The 21,944-nt window shown below is 39.8% G+C and overlaps 1 long non-coding RNA gene across 1 annotated transcript in view; it reads left to right on the top strand.

Moving 5' to 3' along the window:
- LOC140688703 (uncharacterized) overlaps positions 1 to 21,944 on the top strand; it is a 35,846-nt gene that overhangs the window by 12,616 nt on the left and 1,286 nt on the right. Inside the window, exons 4-5 of the long non-coding RNA XR_012063453.1 lie at positions 14,707 to 14,848; positions 17,110 to 17,185. This is a non-coding gene — a long non-coding RNA (uncharacterized lncRNA). The remainder of the gene's footprint in view (positions 1 to 14,706; positions 14,849 to 17,109; positions 17,186 to 21,944) is intronic.

The following is a 21,944-nucleotide window of genomic DNA, read 5'->3' on the forward strand; positions in this document are numbered from 1 at the left end:
TGTTTTTCTCTCAGCTGTTCTGATTGGGTGCTTTCTGTTGTCCTGTCTTCTAGGTCACTTATTCGTTCCTCTGCATTATCTAGCCTGATTATTTACAGCCTTTAGGTCAGATCTCACTTCAGCCAATGAATTTACCAATTTTACTTGGCTCTTCTTTATAGCTACTATTTTGTTTTTGACATATTTTATGTCTCTAAACACTATCGCTTTTAGTTCCTTCAGTAATTTGTTCACTTCTTTTTTGAAATGTTGATCTAGTAGGCCATCAATGTCTATTTCATTGATCATTCTTTCAGGGGATTTCTCTTGCTCTTTTAATTGGGAATACTTCCTCTGCTTTTTCATACTGCTCATATATCACTGGCACTGTGGCTTAAGGAGTATCAGTTATCTATTGTGGTCCTTAAAGAAGTTTATTTGTTTATCTATCTAAAGCCTATGTGGGAATAAAATTTAAAAATGAGAGAGAGAGAGAATTTTAAAAGAATGGAGGAAAAGGAGGTTTGAAAACTGTGTATAATCAATAATAGAAGAGCAAGTTGAAACAGAATAGAGGTCAAGTTGTGATGTCTTTTAAAAGCCTTAATAAAAAGAAGAAGAAAATCAGAACACAATATTTGAAACCTGTGAATAATCAATAACAGATCAAAACCAAGAGAATTAAAAATGAAATGAAAACTAAACATATACAACTGTTTAAAAAGTAAAGATTAAAAAGGTAATAGAAAATAAAACAGATACAAAAAGATTTAAAAAGCAATGATGTGTTCTCCTAGAGACTGTGCACTCAATGGTTTTATTGAGAGGTCTTTGTGTCTTTGTCCTGTTTCACGAACTCAGCTTGCCCTGTTGGCCCCCTCGTCTGTGTTATTCACAGTGTCCATCAGCAAGAATATCATGCCCCTCCAACACTGGGTCAGGTGCTGCTCTCCTTCGTGGTGGGCAGGTGGGTCACTCACCCTCGGGTTGCCGCAGTCAGTGCTGTGCCAGTTGCTGCATAGGTGGGCTCACTTCAAGAATAACAACTTTATGGAGATATAATTCACATACCATAAAATGCAGCCTTCGAAAGTGTGCATTAGGGTTTTAAGTACATTTCAGTGCTTTGTAGCCATCACCCCCAAAAGGAACCGGTACCCTTTAGTAAGTCAGTCCCTAACCTTCCTTTCCCTTAGCCCCAAGAAGCCACCATTCTACTTTCTGCCTCTACGAATTTGCCTGTTCTGGGCATTTCATATAAGTAGAACCATACAGTATGCTGCCTTTTTTGATTGTCATCTTTCATTTAGTGTGACTTTGTCAAGGCTCATCCATGGTGTAGCATATATCAGTCCCCAAATTCCTTTTTGTGTTCAAGTAATATGCCATTGTTATAAATACTCCACATTGCTTATCCATCCATCAGTTGATGATGAATAATTCTGCTGTAAATGCTCATGGACAAGTTTTTGTGTGAGCACATATTTTCAGTTTTCTTCAGGATGTATCAAAAAATGGAATTGCTGGGATGTATTCTACTTTTAACATTTTGAGGAATTGCTGAAGTAGTTTTTTTAAAGTGACTGCACTATTTATATTTCCAGTAGTAATGTATGAGGAGTCCAGTTTCTCCACAACCTCAACACTTTTCATTATCGGGTTTATAGATACATATTTATATATCATATATCATATATATTTGTCATCCTAGTTGGTATGAATTGGCATGCCATTGTGCTTTTGATTTCTGTTTCCCTAATGCCTACTGATGTTGAACATCTTTTTATGTGCTTATTTCCCTTTTGTATGTCTTCTTTGGAGAAACATCAATTCAAATACTTTGCCCATTTTAATTGTATTTGTCTTTGTATTGTGACGTCTTAAGTCTTCGTTGTCTATTCTGGATAAAAGTCCCTTATCAGGGAAAATATTGGAAATAATTTCATCCATCCTGTGGATTGTCTTCTTACTTTCTTGATGAAGTCCTTTGAAGCACAGAAGTTTTTAATTTTACTGAAGTCCAGTTTACTTGATTTTTTTTCTTTTGTTGTTTGTGCTTTTGGTGTCATTTATTACAAGTATTTGTAATCCAAAGTCCTGAAGATTTTCTCATTGTTCATTTTCTAAAAGTTTTGTAGTTTCAGGTCGGTGATTTATTTTCAGTTAACTTTCATAAATGGTGTTAAGATAAAAGTTCAGTTTTCTTTCTTTCCAGGAGTATGTTCAGGTGTCCCAGCATCATTTTTGTAAAGATTATTTTTTCCCCATTGGATTGTCATGGCACCTTTGTCAAAAATTAAATGGCTACGTGTAAGGGTTTGTTTATGGACTCTCAATTCTTTTCTCTCAATCTACTTGTGTGTCATTTATGCAAGTACCACACTGTATGGATTACAGTTTTGTTAGTGAGTTTTGAATTTGGAAACTTCAAAACTTTGTTCTTTTTGAAGACTGTTTTGACTATTCTGGGTATCTTGCATTTCCATATTAGTTTTAGGATCAGCTTGTTCATTTCTGCCAAAAAGCCAGAGTTGCATTGAATCTATAGGTCATTTTGAGGACAATGGCCATCCTAACAATAATAAGGCTTCTGATCCATGGAAACAGAAGAGCTTTCCATTTATTTTAGGTCATTTTTAATTTCTATCAGCAGTATTTTAGTTTTCAATATCCAAGTTTCAGACATTTTTCTCAGTATTTCACATATTGTTCTTAATATTCCTAAGTATTTTATTCTTTTTGATGCTATTGTAAATGAAAATGATTCCTTCATTTTATTTTTAGATTATTCACTGCTGTTGTATAGAAATATAATTACTTTATATATATTGATTTGTGTCTTACAATTTTGGTCAGACTGGGTTATTAATTTTAATAGGATTTTTTTTCTTTACTCTCTTTTTTTTCCTTTGTGGATTCCTTGTGATTTCAATATATAATATCATGTCATCTGGAATTGAAACAATTTTATTTCTTTCTTTCTAATCTAGAGTCTTTATTTTCTTTGTCTGGTTGCTTTGACTAGAACCTCTAGTACAATGTTGATTGTGGGAGGAAATAATTCAGTCTTTCAACATTATGTATGATCTTTGCTCCAGGTTTTTCACCGATGATCTCTGTCAAGTTGAGGAAGTTCTCTTCTATTCCTAGTTTCTATCCATTTTTCTATTAATATGGTATATTACATGAATTGAATTTTGTATGTTGAACTGTCTCTGCATACCTGGATACATCCCACTTAATTGTGGTCTATTTTATATGTTACTGGATTGGATTTGCTTGTATTCTGTTGAGGATTTTTGCATTTATATTCATAAGAGATAGTCTTTAGTTTTCTTGTGATGCCTTTGTCTGTTTTTGGTATCAGTGTGATACTAGTCTCATTGAATGAATTGGGAAGTGTTCCCTCCTCTTTATTTTTAGACGAGTTTGTGAAGCATTGTTTTCTTTGTTTGTTTTTGTTTTTGTTTTTTCTTTAAGTAGTTGATGGAATTCACCAGCAAAGCCATACGGGCCTAGCATTTCCTAGTGGGAATGTTTTGGATTACTATTTCCGTCACTACTTACTGTAGGATTATTTGAGTTTTCCATTTGTCCTTGAATTGGCTTCAGTCATTTATGTCCTTCTAGGAATTTATCCATTTCATCTAGATTATCTCATTTATTGGCTATATAATTATCCATAGTATTCCCTTATATTCCTTGTTATTTTTCTAAGGGCAGTAGTGACATCCTTCCTTACATTTCTCATTTTAGTAATTTGAATCTTCTCTCTTTTTTTTAATACTAGCTAAAAATTTGTCAATTTTGTTGATCTTTTCAAAGAACCAACTTTTCTTTTTGTTGGTTTTTCTCTGTTGTTCATCTATTCTCTATTCCATTTACTTCTGCATTTAGTATTTTGATTAGAATGTTTAATTCATTTACATAATGTAATTTCTTATCAGGTTGAAGTTACATCTGCTATCTGCTTTCTATTTCTCCTTTTTCCCCCATTCCTCTATTACTACACTTTTTTGTACAAAGTAGGCATTTTCAAGTGTGCCATTTTAATTTGTTGTTTATTTTATCTTTTTTTCTCCTCCTCCTCCTCCTCTTCCTCCTCCTTACTTCTCCTCCATTGCCCTGGAGATAATAAGTAACATCTTGTTTTAAAGCAATCTAGTTCACATGAGTGCCAACTTAATTTCAATAGTACACCAAAACTTTGCTTTGGTATCAATCTTTTCCCTCCACCTCCTCATGCTGTCACTGTCATACAAATTACACCTTTATGTATTTATAAGCACATCTACACAGTTTCATAAGTATTGTTTTATGCAGTTGTCCTTTACATCAAATAGAACAAAACATTTACATGTAATACTCTATTTATATTGTTTTTTTTTTTTTTGCTCATGTATTAGTGCTTTTTATTTTTCAGGCGAGTGTCCTTTCATTTACACCTGCTGGATTATCCTTTGTATTTCTTATAGGGCAGGCCTGCTAGCAATGGATTCTTTCAGATTTTGTTTTGTAGGGGTGTCTTAATTTCTCCTTTAATTTTTTTGAAGGATCATTTTGCTGGCTATAAAATACTTGGTGACAGTCTTTTCCTTTTATCACTTTGACGATACCATCCCAATGCTTTCTGGTCTCCATGGTTTTTGATGAGAAATCAACTGACTTACTGAGGAGCATTTGTATATGTTGAGCCACTTTTCTCTTTCTGCTGTCAAGATCCTTTGTCCTTGCCTTTTGACACACTGAGTCTGATGTGCCTATTTTAGATGTCTCTACGTTTATACCACTTGGAGTTTGTTGAGCTGCTGGGATGTACAAATTAATGTTTTCATCAAATTTGGGAAGGCTTCAACCATTATTTCTTTATATATTATTTCTGCCCCTTTTTTTCTCTCCTTCCTTCTCGTGCTCCCATTATGTGTGTATTGGTATTGTTGATGGTGTCCCACCTATCTCTGACAGAGTGTTCATTTTTTTTTCATTCCTTTTCCTTTCTGTTCCACAGACTGGATAATCTCAGTAGTTTTAACTGACTTTTTCTTCTACAAGTTCATATCTACAGAGAAACCTCTTATTGAAGTTTTCATTTTAGTCATTATATATGTATCTCTAGAATTTCTAGTTGGTTTTTAATATAAATTTTTTTATTGATATTCTCTGTACAATGAGATGTTCACATAATTTAATTCTTCAGGCATGGTTTCTGTTAGCTCTTGGAACATATGTGTAATTGCTTGTTTATGTGTTTGTCTAGTAAGAACAGTGTCTGGGCTTCCTCAGGGAGTTTCTATTGACTACTTTTCCCCCCTGTTATGGCCAAATTTTCTGTTTCTTTGTACACCTTGTAATTTTCTGTTGAAAACTGGACATTTAAAATATTACAATGTGGCAGATCTGAAAGCCAGATTTTCCGCATCTCCAGGGTTTATCATTGCTTCAATTGTCATTGCTGCTGTAGCTATTTATTTACTTTCCTGAACAAATTCTGTTAAGTCTCTATTCTTTATCACGCATGGCCATGAGATCAGTGTGTGTGCAGAAAGCCTAGTTGTCATCACTGTAATAATGATCAGACAGTGATTTCTTTGAATGCCTGGAGCCAATCGTTTGAGCTGTTGCCAGGTGGCTGTGTGTCCACGTGCTGAGGGATGCCCTCAGCACCGGCAGGCAGTCTGCAGCTCTTCCGTAGCCTTTAGTCCTTGCTTATGCAGAACCTCATGTTCAGCCAGAGTTGAAAGCTGAAGATTTTCTCAGATCTTTCCTTGCCATGTGCCACACATGTGTGCGGCCTTCTACAATTCTCAGAATTTTTTGGAGCTTTTTAACCCTACCTCCACCCACAGAACGTCTCATTACTCAATTTTGCCTTCTAAGTTTCCTAGTCAACATCTAGTTAGCCTCTACTGGTACCACTGCCTCAGGCAGTTGTAACGTTAAATACTCACTGCTGATTGTTTTCCACACACACACTGGAGACAGGCTGTTTGTACAGCATGAGTTTGTGATAGGTCAAATAGTGACAGCTCTCTGGGGGCGGATTTTATGGGTAACTTCAAATCAATTCGACCCCTACCTTGATTGTGAGACTATTGCTTTTAAAGGCCACCATTTAGGTGAGGATATAGGGATGGGGCAGATCAAGTTACAGTGCCACAAAACTCCCTATCTTTATGGAGATTTAGCTGTTTGTTTTTTTTCTCAAATAAACATACCCCGGATTGATGGAAGCCTTGGTTTAATTTCCAGAGTTCTACAGAGGTTAATTTTGACAAATTTTGCCATTGTCATTGCTTCATAGAGGAGTAAGTTTTCCAAGACTTTTACTCAGATATTCTAGAATTGTATCCCATTTGCATTTGTTTTTAACTGAGTTACTTGCAAGACTAACTAATTCTACAGATCCAGCCCCATTCACATAAGAGTCCATCTGCATGGATTCTCCTACAGGGAGCAGTGTGCAACCTGTTGTCAGTTTGTTATTTTTCTTATTAAAGTGTAGGGGTTTTTAAAAATATGCTCATGAATAGCCCTTTGTCATTTTTACACGTTACAAAACTTCCACTACTCTGTGGCTATTTTTTTCCGTCTCTTTTCGTTGCTCTAATGAAGTTCTCACTTTTAAGATTTTTCAGTATAGTAATATGTGGATGCTGATCAGACGGGTCAGGCATTTAACTACTGTCTAAACCTCAGTCTTTGCTTTGATTCACTATCTTGAATATCTGAACATATCTACTGAACCCCGTATACCAAAGGATGCTGACAGCCCTAATTAAAAAATGCTTTTTAAGTAAAGCAAAAAATATTAACTTTCACACTGGAAAAGACAAATCTCAAATTTCCTAGATGATCTTGGTTTCTCTGATCATTAGAAAGATGTTTATAGAGCCGACAGGCATATTGAGATACTGATTTTATTTCATCGGATTTCAGAATGCAGAACACATTTCAGGCCCACTTATACCACCATATGTGTGTCTCTAAGGATATATACATATGATAATGTCTTTATTATAAGTACCATGTTTTATTTTATGTACCAACTGCTGTTAACCTCATTAAGGAAATCTTGGAACTGCAGAATTGAAATTTTTCATGCCACCATCATCCCGTAGCATCTCTTTTGCACTTAGATGTTGTGTGGCAGAGTATTTTTCTGTTCCCTAGAAATGATCAATGTTGAAGGGGAAAAAATACCTTCCTCTAATAAACATAGTCCAAATCATGCACTTATCTGAAAAATGGTCACCATTTTAGTCCACACCAATCCATCTACTCATACTGACTCGGAGTCCTCAACACAGACAATCCACCCCTGTAGTCAGGGTCCTCAGCACACTTTCTATCCCCTCCCCATTCCTTGTTGATTCTGACCTACTTTTGTCCAATGCGTCCTGCCAGACTCTTCGCTGCCTGACTGCAGTTTTTAATCTTTACCTTTGAGTTCCAGGCTGCGCCTAGTGATATCCAGAGAAATGCCAGACACCTAGCCCATCAGGACGGGTGGGGAGGATTTCAGGAAGCTGTTACCCTAACTCACTTGCAGATAAGTGAGTGGCTGTTGTGAGCATTCCTTCTAGATCTCTGACATGCCGGCTTCATCCACCCCAGCAAAATAACGTAGCTCCTCCAACCACCCCGCCTCCATTCATCTGAGTTTCTGCCTTCAGTGACACTCAGATGCTGCTGATGGGCATTATATTTATATGTATTTTTTTTAATTGAAGTATAGTCAGTTACAATGTGTCAATTTCTGATGCACAGCACAATGTTCCAGTCATTCATATACACATATATATGTATGAATTCCTTTTCATATTCTTTTTCATTAAATGTTTTTACAAGATATTAAATATATTTCCCTGTGCTATACAGAAGAAATTTAGTTTTTTTAGCTATTTTTATATATAGTAGTTAATATTTGCAAATCTCAATCTCTGATGGGCATTTTTAAAGCCACTTCTGGAACACTTGCTGCAGAAGAGTCTGAGAAATGTATTTTCAACCTCATAGATTTTTGGTTAGGGAGTTGGAATAAAGGCTGAGCTGGCTCACCTAACTCTCTGCCTTTGTGAATAAAGAGGTCTGGAGATTCAAAGCCCAATATAATGTCCCAGCCTTCAGTAGCAGACTCTCAAAGCAACCAAAATGCTCCCATCTGCCAGAGCATGAATTGTCCTTAGACACTGCTGGACATAACCACCAACTCTGTCTAAGGTATCGTCTTCATCTGGTGCACAATTTCTTTAGATGTCTAATATCCTGATTAACAGGACAAGCTGGTTTGGATTCCCAAGGTCACAGGCAGCCTTCTGCCTGACTTTGGTGTATATATATTCGTTGAAGAGTCCTCTCTCAGATCAGCTAGGGCTGCCTAGTGTGTGGTTTGCCAGAGAATGTGGGTGCAGTGATCCCTACCAGAGTCCTACCAGTTGTTTTATTGCAGGAAGAGAGAGACCAAAAGAGACAGAACAGGAAGTTCTTGTCCAGCCTCAAACACAGTCACCCCCGCCCAGGGCTCTTGCTCTGGGACACACAGAAGTGCAGGTCAGCAGCGATGTGACCTCGGTATACTCCAAAACATGGTGTGGTTGTACTGGGCTACATGTGTCTTTCATGGACCCTGCAAAGTTCTCTGCTTTGTGAAATGGGGAACTAAGGAACTCCCACCCATGCCTGTAGCTCCCAGGGTTTGCACACTTACGTGTTTTGAGGATTTGCTGGCAACTCATTCTTTTTCACCAAGTCATTTCTCAGTTACACGGCAGTCCTGTGACTTCCTATTCAGAACTGCTCCTTAAGTTCGGGATTTAGTGAAAGATGCCATTTTACCCTGTAAGTTCATGTTCAGGGAGGAGGAGGAAGACAGGACAGATCAGAGTTGCTGTTTTGCTTTTGTTGTTGTTTTCATAAGCCATTTCCTGTTGTCGAATAGACACTAAGCATATGAATGACTGTTACACTCCCCTTTGAAGCATGAGGAAAATGACACTCAGGGAAAGGAGGTAAATTTCATAAGGTTCCAAAGACAAAAAGGGATGAGCACAGAATAAGATCCCTGCAAATTTCTTGGCTGTCATCAGCCTTTAGGTCAGTGACAGAGTGCCGTGTGTAGTAGTAAAGTTGTAGCGTGCTTTTAGAAGAGTGCGGACGTACTTGTTTTTGTTGATACAATCACACTGTTTTGTCTGGGACTCTGAAAAAGAGAAATGGGTTAGAAAATGTTGGTTTCTCGTCCTTGGTCCTTCCTCCCCCTCACAGATATGGACCCTTCCATCTGTAGCAGGAATAAGACAGCCCCAGCTTTCCCGTCTCATGAGATCAGTTCTCATTCATTTCATCCCTGCCTACCTGTAGGTGATAAAGCACAGCATGATTTTCATGTCCTGCTTCACTGATTCTTGTGAAATTAAGTGTTTGAAGATAGAAACTTATGAAAGGAAGCTGCTTTTTTTATATAAAGTGCAGTAATTTTCTTAGCAGAGAAGGAAATTGAGGATTTTCTTCATTGAAAATCAATAGAAATTTCAAGAGCATCTGTATTTCTGATGTGTAGATTAAAATGACAAAATCTAGATGGATTACAGAAACACAAGGAAGATACCAAAAATGTCTTTGAAGAGCTTTTCTAAGACTGGGCTTGTAAAGAGACTGTTAGTTGGCAGAGACACTCTTCTCACCCATAGTCCCTCTCCTAAGGTTGGAAAGGACCAGCGTTTCCCCTGTGTGCAGTCCTGGTGCTTCAAGTGAGTTGTGGCGTAGGGCGGTGCACATGGGGCTGCCTTCAGTTTGTCCATCCTAAGTAACCCCTGGCAGTCAAAGGCCGAGTGTGTTGCAACGACATGAACAATTCACCATCATCTCAGGGGTGTGTGCTCATCTCAGCTCATCCTGGCTCAGGTGATGGTAGAGCAGGGAGTGGTGGCAAGAGGTCAGCCATGAGTAGCAAGGAGCACCTGTAGTCAGCTGGGTCCCAAGTGGCTAGGAGTTGCAGGTGGAATTCCCAGGACTTCCCACAGCTCATTCATTCAGCTACTACTACTCCAGCACCTGTGATGTGCTGGTGCTTCCTTTGTGAACAGAACCAATTCCCTGTCCTCATGAAGATGATGTTCTAGTGGACATAAGAATTGATAAACGCAGAAGCAGATCCAGGTCAGGACACATGAGTGCTGTCTACTATGGAGTGCACAAGGTGAGATCCTTTGTGAAGGAATGTATGATACAGGAAAATGTGGGTGAGAGGATGGCCGTATTCCAGGTCTGATTTGGGCCCCTGAGATGCACCTCGTGAAGTGTGGGTCCTTGGTTTGCACAGGAACGAAATCAAGAGAGAGCCAGAGTTCAGTAAAGGTAGATTTATTCAGAGAGATATATACTCCACAGAGTGGGCAGTTTCAGAAGGCAAGAGAAAGGCCATGAGGCGTGGGGGTTGGGTGCTCCAGTTTAAAGGAAAAGTAGATACACACTCCACAGACAGAGTGTGGGCTGTTTCCCTCAGCAGAGAGAGCAGCCATGAGGTGGGGGTTGTTAGTCTTTATGCACTCAGTATCTTCATATGCTAATAAGTGGGAGGAATATTCCAACCGCTTTGGGGAAGGTGTTGGGATTCCCAGAAGTTGGGCCACGACTCATCCTTTGACCTTTCATGGTCAGCCTTGACCCTGTCCTGGCACCTGTGCGAGTGCCATTTAGCATCCTGCGGTATTTCGGAGAGTGTGTATTGAAGCTCAAGATCTACTGGGAGTTGACTTTTCCACCGTCTCAGTGCTAATGGCTCTGCCATCCTTTTAATGGCTGGGCCCTGCCCCCTTCCCTCCTGTCTCATGAAGGAGCTCTGGACTGATTGCACAATTGCAGAGCAGGGGACAGAGTAGAAAAAACTTCATAAGTGGAAGATGGAAGGCATCGTTGGCAGTAGAATTCTCAACTCAATTATAAATAAGGGTCTTCTCTTTGCTGGGGGTAACTGGTGTCACATTAGGGAGCTGTGAGCCTTGGGGACATCAGTGAGTGTGTGGCTCACTGTGTATACTGTGTTGCTTCTTAGGCGGCCTGAGGACAGTTGGATTATAAGTGACCCATTCACTCAAGCAGGCGTCTATTTGGGGAATTTCTGCATGTGAGGCTAACATGGGTCACATGGGGGACAGGACCGGCCAGTCACATCTTGGTCCACAGTCACCTAGTGCCCTCACGGCGTTCATCCCATGGATGCGTCACCTCCCCCTGGATGGGGACAAGGGAGCAAGTGGTGCGGCAGCTTCTCAGTGGTGGAGGAATTGCTCTCCAGACACAACACTCAACAGCATGGACCCCTGGTGTTGGCCACAGTCTTGGCTAAATGAAGCTGTTGGGTAGCTGAGCTCATGAGACGCGGGTGAAATGCTTCGATTCTCACCAAGAGTTTTACTTTTGAAGGTTCTGGTCAGACAGCCACAAATACTCTCTAGCCCATAAACAAAGAACAGTCTCTTTCCCTCGGGTAAGGTCACACAGAAGGAGAACGGATCATCCCGAGAGCAGGAGAGGCCAAATCAGTCCTGCCATCATGGGTCTGACAGAAGAGCCAGCTCAGTTCCTCTTACTAGTTGTTTACTTGGAGGATCTGGGATATTTGAGTGACCTGCAAGTGTCAGGAAATAGTACACGAGGGCTTTGTAGATTTTCTGGTCTGGTGTTTACTCACCCCATTGTAGCTGTCGTGCAAGGAAACAAAACTTGGTGGACAACAGGCCATGGCCTCTGCTCCGTGGTGGAGCCAGGAGATTACAATGATAAGTACGACTGCGGGGCATCATTTCTATGTTGAGAGGCCAGACGGCCTTCCATAGCTCTCATGATGGATGTCTAAGTTGCAGAGGGAAACTGGATTTCATCCAGCTCTCCAGCCAAGAAGGAGACCAGAAGTGGTCTCCCCCACCAACTGTGAGCTCTTTGCCTCCACTGACAGCAGCATCTATAGCAAAAAGCTGGGCTGCCACCTGCGTTTCCGTGTAAACATCCGAGTAGCCACAGCAATGGCCTCGTGAGGGTTGGTGTGCCCAAGGAAGCGCTGTGTGGGACGGAGGAAAGAGTGCCGGGGTCAGACACCGGGCGGGCAGGCAGGCAGTGATGACATCTGTGCCACGCAGGCACCATGGATCTGAGCCAAAGGAAGTCGGGTTTTGGAGCAGGGAGCCTGGGCAGGGCATTGTTGTTCGTAAGAAAATCCTGGGCTCTGGATCCACGAAGTCATTGGCTTGATTCCTGACCCCAACTCTCATCTTGGGCAAATGTTTGACGCTTTCTGTGCCTCTGTTTCTTGGTGTCCCAAATGGGGACATTAGTAGCAATTACTTCTGAGAGTCAGGAGGGCCTATATTGATGTCATTTCATTACGCTCACAGCAGCCCACAAGTACGGTGCTAGGTCCCCCATTTTACACGTGGCAGACGGGTAAACTTTTAATCAGTAATCATGCAGCTAAGAATGGTCAGAACCACCATTTGAATATGATCCCTATGTCCAAGTAATTTCTATTCTCACTCAGTATTACTGGAAAAATGGTAAAGTCAGAACTAACGCTGTTGGGAAGTAAGAGCTTGAAAGATGCTTTTCGTCTTCGCCATTGGGGAGTGTTGAGTTCACGTTCCTCACAGCCCGTCCGAGGCCCCCTGCGTCTCTGGCTGCCCCTGGTGGGGTCAGCAGATCTCTGGGCAGCTTCTCCTTGATCTCTACCCCAAGGCTCTCTGCTCTCTGCAGGTTGATTCTCAACCCTGACTGCTCAGTATAGCTAATGTCTAAAAGCAAAAAAAGGTGGGGAGGGTACGGCTCAGTGGTAGAGCACATGCTTAGCATGCAAGAGGTCCTGGGTTCAATTCCCAGTACCTCCATTAAAGTAAATAAAGCTAACTACCCCCCACAAAAAGGAAAGAAGTATTTAAAAAACAATAAACAGTACAAAGGCCCCACTCCAGTCTGGGACGCAATATGTTTTAAAGGCTCCCAGATGCTTCCCATGTGCAGAATGGTGAGAGCTATCCCTATACACCTCTTCTCGTGAGCTTGTCCACTCACACCCATTAGCCTCTTGAAACAGGAAAATTACTTGGCTCAGCCTAGAACTTTCTCCCGATTTCTAGACTTTTATTTGCCTACTGGACATCTCTCCTGGAGCCCACAGGCACCCAGCCAGAACTGAATCAGTTGTCTCCTCTCATGACCTGCCCCTCTTCCTGCTCTTCTTATTTCAGGGAATGGCAATATAATTTAGGACACTGCCAAAGCCAGAAAGCTGGCCGGCATCTTTGACCTCTTCCTGCCTTTCCATCACACCTGTGGCCAATCCATCCACCTGCTGAAATGTTTTCTTCTCTCCTCCTGGCGGGGACTCATCAGGCCTTCACATGAACCTGCCAATAGGTCTCTCTGCCTCTATCTTGTCTCTTTCTAGATCACTTTGCATGTCACCTCTACGTTGGAGGCATACAGAGTCCATTGTGACGTGCACCTGTGATCACTCCACCTGGTTGCCTCACCTGTCTCCCACACCATGTGCTCACTTCCAGACTATTTGCAGTTCCTGGAAGGGACCTGGCTCTGTTTGGCCTCCCTCCTTTGCATGCGAAGCTCCCCAGGGAGAAATGGCCTTACCATTATACCTTCACCTGATCACTTCTAGGGCATCTCAGAACTCAGCACAGTGGTTCCCTCCTCTGGGAGAGCCTTGGCTACAGTTCCGGCTCTCTGCCCCGAGCACCCTCTGCAGACTGTTATCCAAGCTCTCTTAACAAGCCTCCTCAGCCATCATTACACGATGACTCTTGTGCACCTAGGAGCTCCCGGAATCAGGGACCGTGTCTTTTTTCTCTTTATTCTCAGAGCATGGTAGGGACTCAGGTATAACGGTGGAGGGAACAGTGGTTATTCTGCAATTTCTCTAGATTTGGGGCCTAGGGGTAACAGTCTGGTGGGAAGAAGGGCTTAGGGGATTTACCCTGAAGCCACATTTTCAATTAACATTTCATGTTGTTTTTGTCTACAATTTGAAGCTACGAGTCTTAAAACTGAATGACGATTTCTAAAAATTAGTTTACCGAAGATTGAGGAAAATGGCAGTTTTCCATATTTAAGAATATTATTTTAATTTTGTGTGACTGGGGTGGTGGAAAATAGAAATTCAGGGGTTACTAAAGCATTCTAGTCCCCTTCCCCACCCTCAGGTCTTTTGGACACAAGAGACACAGGGATGTGAGGAGAAGACTTGGAGGTTGGACCGTGCAGTGCTTTTAAATTGTGACAGTTACTTGTGCTTTTTTTTACTTTCTTTTTTAGTGGAGGTACTGGGGCTTGAACCCAGGACCTTGTACATGCTTAGCACGTGCTCTATCACTGAGCTATACCCACCCTTCCCCCCAATATTTGTGTTTTTAGTGGGCACAATGTGCTGGTAGCAGGTACTTTAGCATCTGACACAGTCATCTGCCTCTGACCATCACGTTAATACCTTTCCCCTGAGCTAGAGAGCTAGTCTGTTTCCAAAAGTTCAATAAATTATCTACATTTTCTTTTTTCTTAAAAAAAAGGTATTAACTCATTTTTCTCTTTAGTATCGCCTATAAATAAAATGTGACTTTATTAACCATTTACCAAAGTGTTAAGTGTAATAAATATTAAGTACAGATTTCTGAAGCATCAGTCATCACTGAAGATCCACATTCTGCTCTTCTCTCTCTCTGTTAGTCACCTTACTTCTGGAGCTCTGGAAGCGGCGCCAGGCAGAACTTGAGTACAAATGGGACACGGCTCAGCAGGAAGAACAAGTCCGGCCAGAATAGGAGGCACGGTGTCCCCACGTGGAGATAGATGAGATTACCCAGGAAAAGTGAGCGCTGTTTAGATGCACTTTAGTCTGTTTACTTCTGGACTTGTCAGCCTTGGCTGCATGTTGGAATCACCAGGGAACCTTAAAAATGTTGGTGCCTGGATTCCATCACCGCAAACTCTGATGGTATTTAGTGGCCTGGGGTGCATTCTGGCATAGGGAACTTTATAAAGCTCCTCTGGTTATTCTAATGAGTAGCCAAGGTGAAGGAGCACTGCCTGGAGTGGTGGACACAGAAGAGAAATGTGGCCCTTCCTTCATAATAACAGTAAAAATTGGGAAAAGAAAAAGACTGGTATAATTGTATAAGAGGCATTGATTTGTATCCTTTGATAACACCAAAAAATAAATGCAAAATATAAATTAGCTGCTATGACATAGATGTAGAAGGAAAGACACATTCGGTTTTACAGTTGACTCCCATTTTTTCACATGTGCCTTCATTATTGCGGCCTCCTTTTCATCGTAGACCTGGTGCCCCTTTGTCTTGAACTAAGTCCCGGTCACTGCTCCCCCTTCAGGTTGGGATGTGCACAAAGCAGCATGGCTTTCATCCTAAAGTCAGAGAAAGGGTAGAAGAAGCAGGGAAACATTTGTTGAAGTGCCATCAGTGTTTGAGCAGTGTTTGAGCTAGGCATTTTACATAATTGGAAATGTAAATTTATTGCTGCCACTCCTGCTGCAAAATTAAAAAAATAAAACTGTATATCTTAGCATCAACATTCCAGAGCTATGAAAAGGTGATTTTTTGAGTCATCTGTAATATTGCTTCTTTCCATCAGCTGAGATAATTTAGAGCTGATGGTACTTGCAGTCAGCAGCAGCAGGACAGTATGTTGTGAGCATGAATAACTCTTGGAAGGAAAATGCTTTTATTAGGAGCATCTGAAAATGTCTCCAAATATATATTTAATAAATTGAATCACAGATCTACAGAATGTTGGCACTGAAAAGGTATGGAGGGAGCAGGTCAAACTCCTCTTTTTATAAATGGGAAAAAATGAGGTTCAGCTACCAATAGAAAGTGACATTTGTCTTTTACATTGTAATAAGCTTCTAATAGTCCCCATTATGAGTAGTTCCCATTGTTTACAACTGAAGATGGGGGTAAAAGCGTATGTTGGTGGAAGACTGTACATTCAGAGATGAAAGCTGAAACTTAGACAAAATTAGATGTTCATAATGCTTTGAGTCCTGAAAAACAAAAACTTATCATATTGGCAGCATACAAAAAATACGGAAGAAAAGTTTTTTGGTCATTTAAACTGCCAAGTTTAAATTTAAAATTGCCAGCTAATAAGTTTAAATTTTCATTGGATCATGCTTGCTGAAAAATTGAAGATGGAGACTCATTTCACTTGATAGTTCTTCCTTATTTAAAAAATTGCCTAATTTTTTTTTAGTTTTTTAATTGAAGCATTTTACTTTACTTGTGAAGGCATGCTCCATTGTTTAGAGAGGCCAGCGTTGTGGTAGTGAGAGCTTGGGAATGAAGTTGCCTAAATTCATATTTGAACACAGTAGCTTGCTTCTTGAGTGATTTGGACACCTTAACTTCTCTGTGCCATAATTTCCTATAAAATAAGAATAAGAGTGTTGCTTCTTCATGACTGTGATAAGGACGGGTCGAAGTAATCTACAGAATCTACTTGGAAGACTTCCTGGCACAGAGGAAGGGCCATGTACTTAGTTACAGCTATTTTTATACTATATCTGGTTTTATAATCCAGGTAAATCCTGAGTCTTACTGATTTCATCTCCTAAAAAATTCTAAATATAAACTCTAAAATGGAAACTAAAACTTCATATTTTTAGCTAATTAACACATAAAGCTCAACCAAGAAACACACAGTGGAGGCCAGTTAGCTGCAGACCCCTGTGATACTTTCCGTCCTGCACAGACTCTAGGCTGTCACTACCATCACTTCTGTAATCAAAGGCAAGCTAAGGAATAGAGCTTTAAAGCTTGTCCTCATCAGATGCTCAGACCATGGCAGAGAAACAGTTTACTTTTCACATGTGCATTTTCAAAAAATAATATTAAAATGAAAACTGTACATATTTTGGTATATGTTTGACATCGTTAACAGAAAAGAAAAGAAAAAAAAAACAGGTAATAAAACCCATGCATTTACAAATAAGGAGGCTATGTCTGGAAATTATTATTTTTTTAAATTATGTTTAGGATTTAGTGACAATTTAGGAGAAAAATCATTTCATTGGTGTAATCTATTGATTGACTAAACTTGTTTTTTAATTAGGAAGAAGAGTATGTTCCATTTACCACATGGGGAAAGTGTATACATACAACCCTTTGTGCAAGTGCTCTTTTTCTCGGTAAGAACCTGCCACAGACTTTTAAAATCTAATGTGAAATGCTGAGAAAACTGAAAATCAAGCTGGGAACTATGTAGTCTCATAGAGAAAACTTTATCCAGAGAACATCTGAGCCAACGCAGGGTGCCGCTCTGGAGGTTCCACAGGCTCTTCTGCTCACAGTGCTTCCCCCAATTCTTTTCACCTCATTTGTTTAAATCAGATCAGTGGTTTAGGATTCTCCAGGGTCTGATTAAGAGACCAGATGGAGGCATTAAGATTTCTAAAGTTTTCCAAGAGTAATAACCAAGGTAAAATGTCTAAGAATAGCCTAACAAACAGATAGTAGGAACTATCAAAAAATAAAAGTAAAAACTACTAAAAGATATAAACATGTTTTAATCACATGATTCTAGATTAAAAGATCATATCTCCAAAATATCAGAAGTTATAAAATTGATTTGGGGTTTATTGTGAAAAAATCATATTAGTAATATAATAATTAATAAGATAATGACAGTTTTACTAGTTCAAGAATAGTCAGATTAGAAAATAAGACAGGAAGTCCAGATATGGGCTCTGAAACCAATAATAATTTAATATAAGAGATGGAAGGCATTACAAATCAGGGAGATAAATAAAGGTTATTCAGTGAATGGAACACTTGTTAGCTACTTGGGGGGACAAGAAAAGATTGAAATCATACAGTGAACCATATATTGTGATAAATTCCAGAAACATTTAAAAAGTAACACAATTAAAAAAAACTAGAAATAAATATGGGTGAGTATACAACCTCTAGATGAGCAGTAAGTTTCAGAGGAAAGTATACAAAGATTTCCATGCATCAGAAGCATCCTAATTTTAAACAAAACACCAGAGGATGTTATTTGTTTACAAATCCAACAAGGGGCTAATTCCTTCAATACATAGAGAGTTCACATCAATTCAAACGTAACATCAAAAAATCTCAGGAGTGTAGAAGGCAGAGAAAATGAACACACATTCACAAAGGAAAAAATAGATGTCACACTCCAATGGTAATTCACTCAGTGCACATCAAAATGAAATAGTTTTCCACCTCTCAAGTGACACAGCTCTGTTTATGAGGATGAAATGCCAGTGATCACCAATCTCATGCCTAGGTTTCTGGATATTTTTTGTGAAGTATGGTTGATTTACAATGCTGTGTTAATTTCTGGTGTACTCCTCAAGCCTTCTTAGAAAGCAGTCTGGCAGTTGATATCAAGAGTCAAAAATATTCATATGTTTTAATCAACTAATTCAGCTTTGAAAAACTTTTAATCAGGAATTATTTCAAAATGGCAGGGAAAAGTCAGCATGGATGCAAGTCACAGACATACTTTTATATGTATATAAATATATATAAAATCTCAACCAAAATATTCTTCCAACCCTTCACAAAGTAGAATAGTATGCAGCCATGAAAAAGTGTGTCCATGAAAATACTTTATGACATGTCCAAGTGTTATTCTTAAGATAGGCTTGAGAAAAAATAATTTATAAAATGATTTGCAATGTACAATGTAACCTCCTGAAGGAATTATGTCATAGGTAGAAGCATTTTTCTTATTTTATTTTTTATTCATTTTCAGAGTTGGAGTCTATTGATTGTAGGTGACAAAATCAATCTCCAATGTGTTTAAACAACAACCAAAAAATGGGGATGCATGGGATTTATTGGTTCCTGTAAATGAAAACCTCAGGTCTGAGGTCTGGCTTCAGTCAAGGAGAGATACTGTAGCTCAGATGATGTCAAGGGCTGGTTTTGTCCTGTCTTCATTCTGTGTCCAAAGATGTCTCAGCATACTGCTTCTAGGCACTCAGCATCCCAGATCATCCATCCAAACCAAGAGAGGTCTCTTATGGCAGTTTCCTCACTTGATAGAAGAAACATCATTCACATGGGCACCAGCACGTATCTCCTCACATAATAGTGGCTCTTCCTGGGTTATTTGGCAATTCTCCAATCATGTGCGAGGCCAATACAATGAGGGGTATTATTTGTCTTAAACCAACTGAGATCTACCTCTGGTGCTTCAGAAAGAGTGAGTCAATAGAGCTTAAATCACAGAACTGAAAACAAAAGGTAGGTTATTTATCTTAAAGCAAATTCTGGGTCCTCTTCTAAGACTGGGGACAGGTCTAGGACAGCAGTTCTGTCCACTATTGAGTACTGTCAAATTTTCTTTAATGAACAAATGTTAAATTTATGATCAGAAAAGATGATAAATAAGAAGAAACTTGAGGAAGGAGAATGGAAAACTTTCCTGTTTCTTAAGAAATATTGAACCCATTATGTGCTTGGAAGGAAAATGGAAATGTGTCAAGTTTGTAAAAGTTCTGAAATGAATTAGATTGATTTCACAGATGATGAAGGAGACAGTGATGTACAGTTAGTGTGTCTTTGGGCTCTTTGAGTATTTCAGTACTTTCACTTAATAGTTGCTTCATTTGGGGCAAATTGCATCATCTCCACGTGGCTCTATTTCCTCATCTGTAAAAGAGATATAATATTACCTTCCCCACAGGGTGATTGTGAGGATTTAGAAAAATAGATGTGTGCTGAAGCAATACTAAGCATTTAAGGAATCTTAATTATTATGTTTATTTAACACATAATAAAAAAATATTATGCAGACATTTTAAAAATGCATACTATTTAAATGGCCTATATGTGCCGTACAAGAGAGGAAGGCTTAATATACCTTCTATAATACATTTTTCTCAGTCTTAAATAATTTTCACATTTAATCACACACACACACACAAATATATTCCTTTCACAAGCATGAAGCTTTAATTGTGAAGAAGAGGATGATGAAAGAGAGTAGAGGAGGAAATAAAATGTTTTCTCTACAAACTGATGGCTTAAAAACTAAGAGAAACAACTTTTTAAGACTGTGGTCACCATATTCATAGCTAATACTTAGGTAGAGTTTTTCACATGCCTGTGGTTAATGTTCCAATTGTTTTCACAATTAGTAAATCATTGACTCATCACAATAGTCCTATAAATTGCTATTATTATCCGCCCATTATATGGGTGAGGAGATTGAAGCCCCTAGAGGTTAAGAAATTTGCACAAGGCCCCACAGCTAACATCGGAGCTGGGATCCAGATGCAGGAGTGTGGCTCCAGGAGGGGCTTGTAAACAATCCCTCTGCTCTCCCCTGCAGGTGCAAGGCAGCCGCCCGCTGTTACTGTAAATAACATGATGTGGTTCACTTAGTCTTGAAATTCACATTCTTTGTAGCTTTCTCTCTGGGGCAGCCATCAGGAGCAGCCAGGGACACTGTGTACATGTTTCTGGACTATGACCAAGAAGGTAGATGGAAGGAAAACAGTTTAAGAATGGGATCTTTAATGTGCATTCTTCAGTGGCCAGAAAAAAACCTGCCTAGTGAGGAACTGAAACCTTATCAGCCACGTGCAAATTATGCCTCAGACACCCCCGCTGCCCTTGGGTCCACACAGTCAGAACTACAATGGATCAGGGACAGGAATCTTGTGCAAATGCAGGGAGTATGAATACCTGCCATTTTAAGATCTCAAGGAGTAAGAAAAGCATGTGAAGCTTTCATCAACAGAGACCTGCTGTCACTTCCACTGTTTCCCTCAGGGCATGTCCACAACCTCACTGGTCCTATTCAGAATGAAGACGTCAGCTAGCACTTGCTGAGCCCTGAATCAGTGATAGGTTCTCCCTTGAAAGGAAGCGTATCCCCTTCATGGGTTACAACTAGTTCATAACCTAAGTAATTCTATAGATGTAGAAGGGATATTTTCATTGGTTCTGCTATCAAAGACATGTCTCCAAAAGAACATGCCACCAGTTACTCCATTTTCACCCATTTAAAGATATACTTAACAGGCTTCCTTCTTTACTGCAGTTTTAGGTTTACAGAAAAATTCACAGAAAGTGGTGTTCCCATATATTCCATATGCCCTACACACAGCTGCTCCTGCTGTCAGCATGTTACATTAGTGGATGCCCTCATTCTTTTTGACATCCTTCATTCCTCCTCCCCTAAAGATTAACATGCCTGGTATTCACATCTCTGTGGTATTTATGTGCGATTTACATCACTTCTCACGTTTATGTGAGGTTTATAGCACATGCAAGTTGTCTGTGTAAGCGCGGATTGGGGGCAAGTTTTCTGTGTAAAACTACGATCATTAGTGAGTCTCATGCTGCTGGGTTTTTGCGTTGTCAGGTCCTGATGACCATTGCTTTAGTTATTGGGATCACTGTCTACGGACTTTCAGTGTTCATTGTATTTTCTGCAAAACTTCCCAAGAACCTGAATGGAAGAGACCCAATCCAGAAGTACCTGACTGTGCAGGTGGGCCACGCCCATCACTGCTTCCCTCATCAGGGTTATCATCATCGTGACCCTCAGCGCCATATATGAGACAGTGGCAATCATGATGACTGAGTCTGGTAAGCTCCTCCTGCAGCTGAGGTCATTTCTACACCAGTTTTAGAACCAAGTCAAAACAGAGACTATATTTTAGGTACTTCAATTCCAGTACATTACAGTCTTTAGAAAACTTGAAGTGGAAACGTACTTTCTCTAGCCTATATGAGAAGTGAATTAGCTCCAGCTTTGTATTAGTAAAAGGGACAAAGGAAGCATTAGAATGGCCAAGCTGTGGGTAAACAGGTCAGTGCTTAATAATAATTTCAGTTACATTAGATCATGTATCCTATTGTTGAAAGTAAATAGTCTCTGTATTGCAAATAAGTGGAAGAGGG

The sequence above is a fragment of the Vicugna pacos genome, chromosome 2 (assembly GCF_048564905.1).
Source record: "Vicugna pacos chromosome 2, VicPac4, whole genome shotgun sequence".
Lineage (NCBI taxonomy): Eukaryota > Metazoa > Chordata > Mammalia > Artiodactyla > Camelidae > Vicugna > Vicugna pacos.